Genomic DNA, 12,003 nt, shown 5'->3' on the forward strand with positions numbered 1-12,003 from the left:
TATATATCAAACTGTTCTTTAAATTCTTTCTCTTTCTTTCTTTCTTTCTTTCTTTCTTGCTTTCTTTCTTGCTTTCTTTCTTGCTTTTCTTCTTCTTCTTCTTCTTCTTCTTCTTCCTTCCTTCCTTCCTTCCTTCCTTCCTTCTTTGTTTGTTTGTTTCTTTCTTCCTCTTTCTCTCTTTTTGTAGAAGCTTTATTTTCTCTTAATCTTCTATTTCCTGTTTAAGAGTTTGAGGAAGAACAGCTTATGGTCACTTGGTGGTTGTTCCTATTCATTCAGTGGTGTGATCAGTGGGGACTGCAGACTAGTACTCAGTGGCAGTCCAAGCCAGTTCCCAGTCTTCAATAGGGAACTGCCAAATAGGCACAGAGGGCGCCTGCATGCCTTCAGACCCCCTCTGCAACCTTGGGTTGAATAGCAGTAAATTTGGGAGCTGTAGTAGTCCATTCACCCTGATATTCCTCCTTGGTCACCGCCTTTTCAGCAGCGGCCTGCTCTTCCTTTTCAGTCTCTTCAGGATTTCTGTAGAAAGAGAGATTAGGCAAGACCTTCTGTGGATGCTCATAGGAGAAAGTGCCACCCATGTGCAGAACTTCCTGGGCCAGCATCCATCACATCAGACCTATGGGATGGCAACGTCCACATAACAGAGAGAAAAGCCTGTATTACACAGAGCAATGTAGGCAGGTTAACAGAAGATGCTTCTGTGAGAGGCTGGTGGTCAGCCCTAGGACCAGTAATCACCAGAAGTCTCAACTCCTAAAAGGAGTTGGATCTGGTTAGTGAATGTCCCAGTAGTGAAGGAGCNAAAATATCCAAGAAGCAAGTTTTATTTTAATTTTTCAATATATATCAAACTGTTCTTTAAATTCTTTCTCTTTCTTTCTTTCTTTCTTTCTTTCTTTCTTTCTTTCTTTCTTGCTTTCTTTCTTGCTTTCTTTCTTGCTTTCTTTCTTGCTTTTCTTCTTCTTCTTCTTCTTCTTCTTCTTCCTTCCTTCCTTCCTTCCTTCCTTCCTTCTTTTTTTGTTTGTTTCTTTCTTCCTCTTTCTCTCTTTTTGTAGAAGCTTTATTTTCTCTTAATCTTCTATTTCCTGTTTAAGAGTTTGAGGAAGAACAGCTTATGGTCACTTGGTGGTTGTTCCTATTCATTCAGTGGTGTGATCAGTGGGGACTGCAGACTAGTACTCAGTGGCAGTCCAAGCACCCCCAGTCTTCAATAGGGAACTGCCAAATAGGCACAGAGGGCACCTGCATGCCTTCAGACCCCCTCTGCAACCTTGGGTTGAATAGCAGTAAATTTGGGAGCTGTAGTAGTCCATTCACCCTGATATTCCTCCTTGGTCACCGCCTTTTCAGCAGCGGCCTGCTCTTCCTTTTCAGTCTCTTCAGGATTTCTGTAGAAAGAGAGATTAGGCAAGACCTTCTGTGGATGCTCATAGGAGAAAGTGCCACCCATGTGCAGAACTTCCTGGGCCAGCATCCATCACATCAGACCTATGGGATGGCAACGTCCACATAACAGAGAGAAAAGCCTGTATTACACAGAGCAATGTAGGCAGGTTAACAGAAGATGCTTCTGTGAGAGGCTGGTGGTCAGCCCTAGGACCAGTAATCACCAGAAGTCTCAACTCCTAAAAGGAGTTGGATCTGGTTAGTGAATGTCCCAGTAGTGAAGGAGCCAGCAATAGGAGTGGCTCCAGTGATAGCCCCAAACGTCAGCACAGCCCGCTGGCCGGTATTCCTGGAGTATATGACACTCACATCAACTGGGTGTCCAATGGTAATAATGGCACAAGATTCCAGGAGAAGCTTCTTCCAGGTTCTCTTCAGATTTATGATATAGATGCCATTACTTTTGTGGATGGAAGTCAAATTTGGTGCCACCTCAGTGGGTTCTTGCTGCAAGGAATTTGAGGACATCCTCCTCTTTCATCCATAAGACATCAAAGACTCCAGACATTGTGAAAGTTTCCCTGTAAGTTAGGATGGAAACCTAGAGCTATACAACATGGACCCCTCTCTGGACAGCTCAGAAAGGCTTTACTTTATAATAATTCATAAATATTGTCATACTGTCCCATTATCCTTGAAAAAGAGAATAGTTGTGGTAAGCTGGATAGTACACAATAATTAAAGTTTGTAATTGAAATCTTTGGGAAGCATTGTATATATACATGTATTAGTGTCATCTACCAAACTTCATGGTCCCTGGGGTCATTTATATTAGTTTCTTAGTGCTACCGTATCAAATTACCACAAATATACTGGCTTAAAACAGCAAATTTACCACCTTATAGTGCTGGAGGTCAGAAGCCTGAAATGGATTTCATTGTGCTAAAATCAAGGTTTTGGCAATATTTTTTCTGGAGGTTTTATGGAACATTCCATGTCCTTATCTTATGTAACTTCTGGAGACTGCCTGCCTTCCTTGGCTCCTGGCCCATTCCTCCATTTTCAAAATCAGCGATTACACCACTCTGACATCTGCTTCAATTACATTGGGCCCAAACAGATAATCCAAGACAAGCTCTTCATCTCAAAGGCTTTTAATCAATTTTGGTATGTGTGCTTGGGGTCCCCAAGACTACCCTCATATTTGATGCTTTAGAAAGGGGACTCAAAGAACTCAGCATACAGCAATATTCACAACTACAATTTATAATGGCAAAAAAGCAAAGCAAAGAGAATTCAACCAAGGGAAAGGCACATGGGACAAATTCTGGGGGAAAACAGGTGCAAGTTTTCAAGGGTCCCTCTCAGGGGAATCACATAGGATGTGCTTTATTCCCAAGGCAACGAGTTGTGACAGCACATGTAACCTGTTGCTAACCAGAGTAGTTCATCAAGAACCCAGTGCCTAGGGCTTTTATTAGAGCTGCCTATGTACGCATACTTTGTCTGCTGTGTGCCAAAATTCTAGATTCCTAGAAGGAATGCAGATGTTCAGCACAAGCTATATTGCTTGCACCAACATTTTAGGCACACTGAGCCATCTTTATCAGCTAATGGTGGGAACCCTCCCAAATCTAAATTCCCAGAGGCTAGCCAAGGGCTGATCTTGGAAGGAGGTCTTTTCAAGGATAGATATTTAGAACTGCTTTGTTAACTCTTTTCTTCCCACCATGTAAGGTAACCCCTGTAAGGATTCAGGGGAAAGAATGTGGACATATTAGGAGAGATCATTATCTGCCTACAGCATATATATTTTACTAAGTTTCATACTTAACAACTCTAGCCCCAGTACCTTGCATTTAGTGAGTACATGGGAAATGCTCCTACTTTGTGCATTGGCCCATGGACCATGATTTGTCATATTCCCCGTGTCCCTGTCTTTGTAAATGGTGCTACCTGAATACCTGAATACCACCCAGTACCTGAATAAAACATGTATTTTGACTCCTTCCTGTTTCTTGCCCCCCATGTGCAATCAATCACCAAGTCCTACTGATTGTGCTTTCTAAATGTTTCTTGATTCCATTCCATTCCGTTCATGTCCCTTACCACCACCATAGTCTGGGCCACCATAACTTCTGGGAATTCTTTCTCCGTAAACTCTGGAATGGTTTCAGCTTCTAGTTTCCCTTCTGCCAATCCATTCTCCAGATAGAGACAAGTGTGTTCGTTTAAGAACAGAAATCTAATTACATTACCGTTCTAATAAAAACCTTTGAATAGTCTCTATCTACTTACCCAGACTCAATTTTTACCCTCTTTCATCTTGCACACTATGCACTTTACAGTCACATTGAATTTCTCTTGTTCCTCAAGGAGAACATACTCCTTCCCTACAACTAGAGTCTTATATGAGTTTGTTCCTTCATACCAAACACTGACCTCCTTCTTTGCCAAGTTAATTCTGATGATCCCTTCACTTGGGTTTCAGCAAAAGCATTTCTTCCTCAGGGAGATCTTACCAGGCTTCTAAACAGGTTAAGTCCCTCTATTATCTGGCCCTATGTATCCTTTATTTTCCTATAATTATGCTTATCCCCAAAGTTATGATTTTGTCTATCTTCTCTGCTAGGTTATAATCTCCATTATGGCAGAGACTCTGTTTTGTTTGCCATTATATCTCTAATATATAGCACATGGAATTGGACATAGTAAGTCTTCAGTAAATGTTTCCTAAATGAGTGAATGAGTTAGTACTGAAAGTTTTTAAGAATGATTGCATTGCTGCTTTGGAAAAGAGTCTGGCAGTTCTTCAAAAGGTTAAATGTAAAGTTTCCATATGACCCAGAAATTACACTCCTACATATCCACACAAGAGAAAGAAAATGTAATCCCCACAAAAAAATTGTATCTAAAATTTCATAGCAGCATATTGTTACTGTAATAAGCCAAAAAGTGGAAACAACTCAAATCTCCATCAACTGATGAAAAGATAAATACAATGTGGCGTATCCATGCAATGGCATATTATTTGGCAATGAAAGGAAAGAAATGCTGATATATGCTACAACATAGACAGACATCAAAATCATGATAAGTAAAAGAAACCAGTTACAAAAGACCCATACTATATGATTTGTGAGGTGTCCAGAACAGACAGATGCATAAAGACAAAAGGCAGAACTAGAACTGGGGAGGTTGGGAAGAAATGAGGAAACACTGCTAAGGATTGCCAGGGTTTCTTCTTGAGGTGATAAAAAAATGTTCTAAAACTGATTATGGTAATGGTTGAACAATTCTGTAGGTAAATTAAAAACCATTGAACTGTGTATTTAAAATTTGTAAATTGTACAGAATGTGAATTAAATGTCAATAGTATTAAGAAAAGAATGATTGAAAACTTACCGAGGTATAATTCAACTTTGAAAGAGAGCTGATGGTGACTATGTTTAGTTCAGACTAAGAAGAACACTAAACTCAAGAAATATTAATTGAATGAGTGAATGGCTTATCATTCTCTATTGACTGAAATGCCTGGCCAGCTAGTTCACCTCACAACTTGAACAATCACATAAGTCCTTTCTTTTTTTTTTTTTTTTGTAAGACAACCATTGTGCTTTGGTATAGTCCAGAAAGGTTTCATGTGTATTTTGTCACATGAAGTACTTAAAGAAGTGAAATTATGAATTGAGAGTTAATTAAAAAGATTAATATTTCTCACAGAATCATCAAGGACCATCTTAAGTGAAACAATTCTTCCACTCAACTTTTAGGTACAGAAAGATGCAATGACTGACTCAAGCCAGTAGTTTTACTCATTAACGGACTATTGCTTTTGTACCATAAGCGCAATGTCAACCCAGTAGAAAAGGCAAATAGCTGCTTATATTAATAAGCATTAATATTTTGAAAATAGTTTTGACCTGATATTTCCTCTGAAAAGATCTAGAGGACTTCTAGTGGATCTGCACACCATACTTTGAGAGCTGCTGTCCTAAGTGACATAAAATTACATGCCTTAGCAACAAAGATCCAGCATGTATTTACAGATCTTCTAAATTGTGCCACAGTGGTCCTTCTGGGGTTGATAATCATCTCAGTCAAGTTGGAAATTATTTGGCCAAGTTTCTCCTTAATGTGGTACACTTCTAATTATGCTGAGAGTATTGCTAATTGTTAAGTGATTGGCATTTCCTTGCTTTTCACTGTCAGAGAATGCATTAACAGCAATCACCTCAACCTTATCTTATCTTAACTCTTTTCTTTTTTTTTTTTTTTCTGGTCTCTGCTCCCTTATCTAGAATAGCCAGAGAAGGCACCAAAGAGGTAGAGATAGAGTCAGAGGCATTGTGATAAATAAACTTCCAGAAATTTGCAAAACTCTTCTCTGAGTATCTTTTTTGGGGAGCTTTCTAGATGTTTTATGGTAATAGATTGAAGATGAATTGAAACATATTCTGGCTGCCCTACATCTGGGAACTGAGAAGCCAGCTACCAAATTCTTGATCTGAGTTTAAAAAATGACATTCAGAGTTTAGTCGTGGGCATAGTTAGCTTCAGCACATGAATAATTCTTCCATCAATGAGAGAAGGGAGAAACTGCTAAACCATTCTATAATTTGCAGTTAGGGTTTTAGATTAACCCTAATTAAGCTGCCATGATTTGTGACAACATGGAAGGATAACGGGCCAGTGGCAGATTAGAGTTTTGCCTTGTGTTAGTGTTGTCTTTGTTTAGCTTTTTGCTATACCTTTCTTTGGGGGAAACGCTGACATTCTTTTTGTGTTGCAGCAGATTTCTCGGCATGGCCAGGTGGCATTTAAAGAGCCTAATGAGAAAGATGACTTGGCTCCAAGTGGCAATGTCAAAAGACACTTCACAGCTGCCCTGTCGCAGAGGTCTGGAATGAGACCAACATTCTCAATTACTGCTCAGTGTTGCGTTGTCACTACCACCTTCTTAGCATCCACCTCTTCAAGCAGCATCCATGCCCTCTCTTCATCTGTTCAAGTGGGTGCTTTGGCAAGAAGGAAGCTGCACTTTATCTCCCTAATGCATCTTGCTGTCTTTGGCACATTTGTTGTTTGTTGTTGGTAGTGCCAGGGCTCAGCTGTTACATGACAAGTTTTGATAGAGTGAATCAATTGCTGCTGTTTTTTTCTTCTTGAAATACCCATCAGACTTTGTACTTTCCCTTTAAAAAGAAGGCTGTTTAATAATAGTTACTATTGGGAATAAGAAAAATATGACACAAAAATTTATATAAATCATTTTCACATTTGATCATGTTGGATGAATTGTCAGGAGAAAAATAAGTCTTGATTTTTCACAGTGTTCATTTAGGTGGGAGCAAATGCCAGGTATCCCAGAAATCTCACTTTCTGGAAATATAGTATTCAGAGTATACTGATTTAGCCTTAACTTTTAAAACTCCTTAGAAAGACAGAGAGAGATATCATTATTTTCAGCTTTCCTCTATCCCAGAAGGGCAGGAACACTCAAAGGGTACTTTCTAGGAGTCTAGGAGATTACTTTTCACTTGAGTGTTATTTGAAATTTCCTATGTATGATGAATCTGAAAAACCTTGGGGTCAGGGTTGAGGACTTGTGATCTAAACATTCTTGACCCTGCCTCCTATAAAACCACAAATTGATATTGCTAGGACTCATTGCCACAGGATAGCTATCCAGCTGTCCAACATTCAGATGAAATTGAGTAATAAATTCAGGAAGTTGAAGTTCCTTGTTTTTGAACAATTGAGCTAAAGCCTTTTAAAAGCCTGATCCTGGGGCGCCTGGGTGGCTTAGTCGGTTAAGCGTCCGACTTTCGCTTAGGTCATGATCTCGCTGTTCGTGGGTTCGGGCCCTGCGTCGGGCTCTGTGCTGACTGCCAGCTCAGAGCCTGGAGCCTGTTTCAGTCTGTGACTCCCTCTCTCTCTGACCCTCCTCTGCTCACGCTGTCTCTCTCTCTCTCTCCTAGAAATAAATAAAAAACATTAAAAAAAATAAAATAAAAGCCTGATCCTATTATTCAAATGTAACCCCACCCTAAGTTTAAAAACTATCATAAGAAAATGCCAACTCTGTAAAATTTTTTGAATGGTGTTTAAAATATGGCTGACCCTAATGTTTGGTTTAAAAAAGGAGAGTGGGAACTAGAAAATATTCATGTCCTATTTTTGTCTGTGGTTCGTATTCCATGAGGAAGCTTCCACAACACTGTGTAAACAGAAGCTTCTTGAGGTCAGTGGCTCTTCTTAACTGCACTAAAAGGTCAAAGCCAGCAATCAGCCAGTTTTTACCAGTTATATGACCTTGGACAAAGCCACCTCTGCATGCCTTAGTTTTCTTAACTGCTAAATGGTGATAGCTTTAGTGCTATGTTAGAAGTTTATGTAAAGATTAAATGAGTAGGGGCGCCTGGCTGGCTCAGTCGGTTAAGTGTCCAACTTCAGCTCAGGTCATGATCTCGCAGTTTGTGAGTTTGAGCCCCACGTTGGGCTCTGTGCTGACAGCTCAGATCCTAGAGCCTGCTTTGGATTCTGTGTCTCCCTTTCTCTCTGCTCGTCTCCTGCTAGTGCTCTGTCTCACAAATAAATAAACAGAAAAAAAAAAAAGATTAAATGCGTAAACATAGTAAAGCACTAGAACAGTGCTTGGAACACAACAAACACCATGTAACTGTTAGTTTTGTTGTAGGCATAATAATTATATAAGTGTTGTAGCTGAGGTAATTGTAAGTGCCCACGGGGGAAAAAAAAATAAGTATAGAGAAGAGAAGGGAAGTAGGAAGGCCAGAGACAGAGGGTCTTTCCCCTGATGAGGAAGGAGAGAGAGAGGCTGGTGGGTCACATCCAATGTATTCCTTGGTACTCCTCCATGGAAACAAACTCTCTGGATGAGTGGAGAGCTTTCTTGATGCCTGCATGGTTCACACATGGAGGCTTACTTTGGACCCAGGGCCTTCCAGCCTTGCCTAAAATTCTCATGTCCCAGTGAAGGGATGATCTCAGCCAGATCTCAGCAGTGATTGGTGAAGATGGATGAACCAGGACTGGGTGAGGAGCAGGGGGTGAGAGGGAGCTCCCTCCTAATTTTGGTGCTTTAACACATACNGATAAGTATAGAGAAGAGAAGGGAAGTGGGAAGGCCAGAGACAGAGGGTCTTTCCCCTGATGAGGAAGGAGAGAGAGAGGCTGGTGGGTCACATCCAATGTATTCCTTGGTACTCCTCCATGGAAACAAACTCTCTGGATGAGTGGAGAGCTTTCTTGATGCCTGCATGGTTCACACATGGAGGCTTACTTTGGACCCAGGGCCTTCCAGCCTTGCCTAAAATTCTCATGTCCCAGTGAAGGGATGATCTCAGCCAGATCTCAGCAGTGATTGGTGAAGATGGATGAACCAGGACTGGGTGAGGAGCAGGGGGTGAGAGGGAGCTCCCTCCTAATTTTGGTGCTTTAACACATACAATTTTGAAGATTTATTATTAAAATATTCTTTGAATACTTCATATATGTCCTGTTTTCCAAAGTACATTATGCCTGACAGCAAGGATCACTTACAAATACCTGTCATCATGCTTCGTTGTGCCTAGAACATCATGCTCTGTACACAGTGAGTGGTTAGTAAGCATTGATTTGCTGTCCAGGGCCCCCAGGACAGTGGTACTCATCTGGTGTGCTGGGCAGAGGTATATCATATTACTTTGCCAAATTATATGACACAACATTTTATCAAAGTATAACATCTCTGTTTTTGCTACAACTGAATACTATCACTCAGAACTCTGTGAGATATAACGTAGGGTGAATGGGTTTCATGATGTAGTTTAGTCAATATAAAATGGGCATTGAAGAAAGAACATAGGTTTATTGGAACATGAGAGGTCTTTTGTACCTTGAGGATACAAGAGGTAGAAGACAATACAGGTATATTCAAACTGCCACACAGAAAATCTTAAAGAAAGACTGCAAGGGAATGAATGAAGCCGTAATGAGGGAACCTTTTATGGGAACTGTGAGATAAATACATCTTAAAGAAAGTAGTGTGAGGCACTTGAATGGAAGGCTCTCGATTTTTTTAACATTATGCTGTAGGGCCAAAAAAAAGGTATTTCAACTGGATGGCCTAAATGTCTCTTCTCCATGGTCAAGAGGTTAAGCAGACCCTAAGCAACAATGAGCACTGTAGTTACTACTTAGGCCACATTTCCATAGATTCCTTTGGTAAAGAGGCAACAAGCCCAAATGTGTTCAAACAGTGTCTGCATCAGCTTAATCAGTTTCCCTTGACCCCCAAGTTCCATGGATGGTATGGACATAGGCTCAGGGGGATATTGTGTACACAGGGGTTTGTGTCACAGATGAGGAACGCAAGATTTTAAAAATCCTTAAGCTTATAAAGGGCTGCTGGCAAACCTGCCCAATCTTTGTCCCCAAGGAAGACATTACTTCCATCACTTTGGAATGCAAACAAATCTCCTCTGAGGAAAGCAGGAAGACATTTTATCTTGGAGTGAGTAAATAAATCTGCTCTCTGACCAGGAAAGTGACATTCTCTCTAGCTTCTGTGGCTGTTGATTACACCATCTTCAAACAAAACTGTTATCGAGCAACCGTCTATGCACAATGCACTAGGTTTAGCCTCATGGAGGAAGCAATAGAGACCAATAGGTCTGGATCTGAGTTTGAGTTCTACTACTTACTAGCTGGGTCCTCTTGGGTGAATTGCTTCAATCTCTGTAAAATGGGTCAGAATAGTTTCTTCTTTGTAGAGCTACTGAAAAAAATTAAATTAGATAGTGTTTTAATAGCACTTGTACCTTGACAATAATAATTACAACACACTAGGGCTGCATTAGGCTACGTTAACAGAACACCTGATCAGCAATAGCTTAAAAAACTGAGGAGTTTTCTTTTTTCACATAACAACAAAGCCAGAGATAGATAGCCCGGAACTGGTTCAGCTTCTCACTAAGGCTGCCAGGGACAGGCTTGCTTGCAAGCTTTGCATTTTTATTCTGGAGGGAATGTCCTTCTTAGGGACTTCATCCACATTCTGTTTGGTAGTTTCTGGATTACATGGCCAGTCTTAGCTGGGAAATTGGATATTTTTAGTTGGGTACACAGAGGCTCCACATAAAATGGAAGCTCTGTTAGACAGGAAGAAGTGAAACAGATACTGGTAGTCGATTGACAATGTCTGCCACCTACATGATCTCTGTGTTCAAGCTGTTCATGTTCTAATATGGTGCTTCGGTGAGCAATAAAAACTTTCCTTCCTGGCAGTCACAGACTGTGGTTGGTATATGCTTTTTATTAGACATTTATATTTAAATTTGAAAAGGTTAATTCTGTTTGATCCAGTGGTCAAAGGACAGATATATTCCCAGCTTCCAAATTTTAGACACTGTGAATAGCGTATTTGGTGAAGCTTAAAATGGAACAGAATGAACATATTACAGTTAATTAGGCCTACTGGAAAGCCTTATTGTCCCTAACATAGATAGCCTAATTACTTTATATTTTAATTTCCTCTTCTTCATTAACAGGTACTAAGGGGCATCTTCAATGAATTGGCTCTCAGCATTTTGGCTTTAAGCTTCTGTTTCCATCTTTGTATTATGAAGAATTGGTCAACTGGGTATCAAGTCATTCTGTGTAGTTTTTTAGATGTGAATTAAACTATTAAGTTCAGGATTATTTTTTTCAGCCATTTTCTCTCATATAAATGTTACTAAAATTTATTTCATCGCCCTTAAAGAGAAGATACTGTAACTTCTCCTAATTCTGATGACTCAGAGAGTCACCTTTGAACATCAGTCATTATGAAATTTTATGGTCGCATATATTGATATAAAATTATTGCCAATGTAGTGTTTTCTTACTTTTTTCCTCACAAAATTAAGGCTGTTTAATTGTGAGACTCTTTGGATGGTATAATACAACCCCTTTAAGAGCCTTTATCATCTTCAGAGACGGTATCAATGCCTTCACTGTTGCTCCCTTTGCTTTTGACTTTTCATCCCTGTTCAAATTATTATTGTTAATACGTATATATTTAATAATTCTGTAGTTGGAACACAGGCATCAGTCTATGAACTTGCATCCACCCTCCCTTCTCATCTGAACTAATTTCATTAATGAATTGAGAAGAGAAATCCCTGTCACATATTTTCCCCCTCTTCATTTTGTCAAAAACAGACCATGGATCAGATTAGACTGGCAGCTGAATGTTCCTGAACCTTGCTCCAAAACATAGTGTTGGTGGAAAGCACCATTCAAGCAGTGCTTTCCAAAATATTTTGAAAGTGGGACCTTATTGTTAAAAAAGCTTTGAGAATATACTCAGGATACAGGTATTTATTTTTATTTACAAAATGTTAACATGTTTTCACCAAACTAATAATATGTACATTATAAAACATGCACAAAAATAGAAATTAAAAAGCATCAGATAAAATGTGGATATAGGTAGAGGCTCTAGAAATTCTTTTTGTGCCTCAGGAGATCATCTTGCCCACTTCCTGGGGAATATGCATTTCATCTTGGAGTTCTCTCTATTAGAGGAAAAAGATGACACTTCTCATATGACACCAGTCCTTCAAT

General features: G+C 39.7%; 2 pseudogenes; both read right to left on the reverse strand.

The window, feature by feature from the left end:
* Positions 1–250: 250 nt before the first annotated feature.
* Positions 251–811, reverse strand: LOC144235559 (small ribosomal subunit protein uS2 pseudogene; annotated as a pseudogene).
* Positions 812–1,124: 313 nt separating this feature from the next.
* Positions 1,125–1,960, reverse strand: LOC144235552 (small ribosomal subunit protein uS2 pseudogene; annotated as a pseudogene).
* Between the last annotated feature and the right edge of the window lie 10,043 nt (positions 1,961–12,003).

This window comes from Crocuta crocuta, unplaced genomic scaffold (assembly GCF_008692635.1).
Source record: "Crocuta crocuta isolate KB4526 unplaced genomic scaffold, BGI_CrCroc_1.0 scaffold205, whole genome shotgun sequence".
Classification (NCBI taxonomy): Eukaryota; Metazoa; Chordata; class Mammalia; order Carnivora; family Hyaenidae; genus Crocuta; species Crocuta crocuta.